Raw genomic sequence first — 5,000 nt, forward strand, 5'->3', positions numbered from 1 at the left:
GGAAGAGCCTAAAACGGTCAGAAAAAGGTGTTTTGTGTTGAGTTACAGATGCAGGAATTTTAGCATAGGCTATTTATGATTTATTTAATAGAATGAAAATGTAGAAAATACATAATATGCATGTTAAACAGTACAGAAAAATTATTTTTTATGTGAAATATAGTGTATTCATTTTAATTATTGTTGGTAAAATAAGGGTCTATTTGATCATAGAGTTTAGCATGTTTTAAATTACGTTAAAAGTTAGGAATACAATGTATACATCTCGAGTAAGCTGGAGGTCGGATCATACCTTGTTTTTTTATCATCAAGAGTTGCTTTATTAATAATTTGCAAATTCATCTTCATTTTATCGGGTATTCTAATTTTCAGTGATTCATCTCCAACACTAATGTTTATTGCATTAGATTTTCATTTAACCCAGTATACTTTCTCATCTCTATTGTGTATTTATAAAACATCTATCTTTCTTACTCAATATTCTTCCTCAGAATCTTCAAATGTCAATGTCGTCTCCGATTTTACTTTAAGTCGGTTTACTCTCTCTCTCTCTCTCTCTCTCTCTCTCTCTCTCTCTCTCTCTCTCTCTCTCTCTCTCTCCAATATTCTGATGGTCATGAATCATATAATCAAGAATTTGGTGGAGGCTTTTGTACCTACAGAGAATTATAACTTTTTCATTCTGAACTTTCAACGTATGAAGTGTTTTTATGGAAAGGAATAATGTCTACTATTGATGTCAGGTAACAGATCAGGGAAGAATGTTGTTACACTACATCTGCATTTATTATATAACTTAGATAAAAGAATGTGTGAATATTCCCAAAAGTTTAAGTTTCAGAGTCATTCAGCTTTTAGACCAATAACGATCATAATGTCTGTCCAAACTCTACAGAAAAACATTGGCGCACAGACAAACATATAATCATTCAATTATTCTTGTGAGTGGTTGTGTATCACAAGAAAAATATCATCAAAAGTTGTTGAATTATTTAGACATCCATACCGAAATTGAAGAAAAGAACTATTGAAGTTTTTTTTTCTCTTTTTTTTTTTGCTTACAATAAAACTAAGCATTTCTATTCCCCAGCTTGGGGGATTAGGGATGATAATATCTTACCCTAGTCCCTATTTCCACAAAAACTTGTAGTTCCCTCACAAGGATCCCTTAAGCACCTCTTCGGTCGCAAACGAACGTCGAGTCTTATCACTACATAGAGATTTTTGCCCCATCATAAGGCTGGGGGTTAGGCGGTTGAGGCTTCCTCGCTACTCTTCTAATAATCAATCATCCCGCCGTCTGTGTAGCTTGAAAGAAGGAAGATTACTAATTTTGAGGTTTGGATCTTGTTACGTGCACACTCTCTTGTATGCAGTATTCATATAGTAGTACTATGTACTTATTCCAATTGAGTGAGAGAGAGAGAGTGAGAGGCTAGAATAATTGTTCCTTATCAGTATTTCTCATATGAAATGCGTCATTATTGAGACTGTCTTTAAAGTTGTTATACACACATTTATTTACCTTTTCACAAAACAAGGCAAAATACAAAATAAAGGAACTGATGCGTGCTAATGCCACAGTGACTGATGACTGTGTGAGGGGGTTTCCAAGCCATCACAAAAAATGAGAATTCTTACGAAATTGAACCGAAAAATCAGAGTACAAATTTAATTTAATGTATCTTAAAATTGGTAGTACAGTGGCAGCTATCGAATAACCGGATGCTATACGCAAAGGAAAGAACCTGGTAATTTACATACAAAAATATTCCTCACATTAAAAGTACATGAAAGATCAAACTCTTGTGTGTTGACGGATATATCAGGATAAATAAACTGAGTGTTAAAGAATATAAAATTAAAGCAGAACGGATTCATAGAGACTCCGATAATATTTCTCAATATATTTGGTAATTTCTGGGTCCCCTACTGTTAATTGGTAGAAAGTTAATGTTCAGTTAGAACAAAATGTAGAAATTGAACACGCAATCTAGCATTCTTCTAGCAGAGAGAGAGAGAGAGAGAGAGAGAGAGAGAGAGAGAGAGAGAGTTGTAATATTCACGTGGGTTGAAAACGGCCTGTTTGTACACCGAGAGGCCTCCCACTGCTCGAATAGATCTCGTTTTTGTGTTCAGTAAACATTTGTATGGAAGAGACACTGCCCGTACGAGTTTGTTTTTCTGATGTTTCATTGTGTTCTCTTGATTTTGTATACGTTGTGTTTTTTCAGTCAATAATGCAGTTGAGTATCGTGTACACTTAACATTATAGTAATGTAATCAGATTTGATCTGTTACTGAATTATGTTTGAGGTAATATATATATATATATATATATATATATATATATATATATATATATTATGCATTCTCTCTCTCGTCTCTCTCTCTCTCGTCTCTCTCTCTCTCTCTCTCTCTCTCTCTCTCTCATCTCTCTCTATATATATATAGATATATATATATATATATATATATATATATATATATATATATATAGTATTATATATATTCGCATATTTATTTACAGATGAGATGATACTCACATCATTGGAAAACCAAGTTCGATTCTGGTTGTGGCAGGCAGAGCCACGTGAGCACAAACTATCAAAATCGTATGGCAACTGTCAACGTAAGTAGTGAATTTGTATTGGTAGTTAGGCAGCTGAGATGAGTTCCTGCTCGGATGGGAAAACCAAAAGGGTAGTGCCTTCTGAATCTATAGCCTTGAAGAAAAAAGATCATAGCTTTCAGCAAGTTTCGCGAAATACGGTTACTAGCCTTATGCAAGAACACCACTGAAATATTAGGGGCTTATGCGTCGATGGTGTTTGGCTTTCCATAGTGGTTAGCCATTTGAGTACTGCCAAAATTTGCCCCTATTACACGTTGGTAATCTGACGACCTATGATTTAAAGAATGTTTATATATATATATATATATATATATATATATATATAGTATATATATATATATATATATATATATATATTATATATAAATTGTGTTTTTGTGTTTATATAATCATCTCCAATACCTTTCAATGCCAAGCGGCCCTGACTCTCCTGCCTGTTAGATTTACAAAGCTTTCTCAGTCTGTCCATTATTAGGATTTACTTTCATTACTCTTTCGTTAAATTCCAGCTGAAGCGACTGTATGATTGCCCATAAATATCTTGCAGATTCTACCTAATTCAGTCTTTCTTTGGGTAGTGTTATTTCATCCGTCTGTCTTCGTCTCTGTTAAGTAGGCTTTGTAAATTTTGTGATGTTTTGCTGAATATACAGCATCGTCTTCATATTCTTTCTCAAGGTTTTAGTTTCCTTAAAAAAAAATTATTGCTTTGTCTGTCCGCCCTCAGATCTTAAAAAATTTGTACGTTAATCATCCACCCGCCAATCATCAAACATACCAAATTGCAGCCCTCTAACCTCAGTAGTTTTTATTTTAAGGTTAGATTTAACCATGATGGTGTGTCTGGAAAAGATATAGGCCAGGTCATCACCGGACGGTGGTTAAAGTTTCATGGGCCGTGGCTCATACAGCATTATACCGAGACCACCGAAAGATAGATCTACTTTCAGTGGCCTTGATTTTATGCGGTAGCAGCTGTCCAGAAAACTCGGTTGCGCCGAAGAAACTTCGGTGCAATTTTTAACCACTGACTACTGCAAATAAATACATACGAGAGAGAGAGAGAGAGAGATTTAGTTCATCAAAATTCCATTTCACTCGAACACAGTATGTTATCATCAAATTTATCGTCATCTAGGCCAATTAAAAATCTTCAGCCAATACAGTCAACCGCTTCTTCCTCCTCCTCCCCCTCTTCGCCCTCCTCCTCCTCCTCCTCCTCCTCAAGCACGAGATACGGTCCAAAAAGGAGTTATTGCTCAGGAAGGAATTATTGCACTGGAAGGAGTAATTGCTCAGAAAGGAGTTATTGCCCGAAAAGTAGTGCTGCTGGATTGAACGGCAGAGCGACGACGGTGTCTTGCGAAAAATATTTAATACTGCAGTTTCGCCTGATTTATGCCCTTGGTAATTAGTTAGTTTTACTGAGTGGAATTTGATTCTCAAGCGGTACATTGTAGTTGAGCTGTAATGACGCTCAGTAGGATTTACCTGCAATCCTTTCCGATAAAGCCGTTTTAACAGTCTTCTAATGAGTGACAGGATTAATTTGTCGATTATTCTGAGTTGAGCAACAAAGCAAAAGACGGTGTAGTGGGTTTTGTTAGTTCATTTTTTATTCTCATCCTAACTATTATGACTTTCGGTTTCGTATAAAGGAAAAATTAATTGCAAATCAAGGATTTCTACAGTACTTTCTCTTTTGGACTGGGCATTATCTGACCTTATATGATTAGATGGAGCTAGTTTCATTTTAATTGGCGATTTATCAGTGCTAAAACAATTTTGCCTGTCAGATACAGAAATGGACAAAACCAAGAAATGTGTATATAACTAAAGTACTATACTTCACACTATGTGCATGATCATTAACTGATGTTATTTCTTCGTCGAGAAAACCTTTGTGGGTGTAAGCTACTTCTTACCTTATGCTTTAACTAGTAAACCAAACATCATTGAGAGAGACGCCTTCGCAAATAATATTCTCCACTTATGCATGAGTCACTCTTTGTGAGAATTCAGTCTTTTCTTTTTCATTTTACTGTAATGTAAAATCTTTATACAAGAAGGGCAAGAAAACAAACTATCCCTTGCTTGGTACGCGTGAACAATAATATTTAACAACAATGCAACAGAAATGAAACCGTAGTATCGGTGAAAAGACTGAACGCAATGCATCCAAGTTAAAAAAGAAAATATTGTCAAATGCTGAATAAAAGGGAAAATTCAAAATCATGCAATACACGTTCCATGTGACGTATTTCAGGTCAGGACACAGGTTTTCGGATTCTGTAAGATGAATTATTGAGTAGGAATTGAGAGACAACGGGCCAAGTGTGAGGACACGTGTACTACCAGACAAAGG

This window comes from Macrobrachium nipponense, chromosome 4 (genome assembly GCF_015104395.2).
Source record: "Macrobrachium nipponense isolate FS-2020 chromosome 4, ASM1510439v2, whole genome shotgun sequence".
NCBI classification, from domain to species: domain Eukaryota; kingdom Metazoa; phylum Arthropoda; class Malacostraca; order Decapoda; family Palaemonidae; genus Macrobrachium; species Macrobrachium nipponense.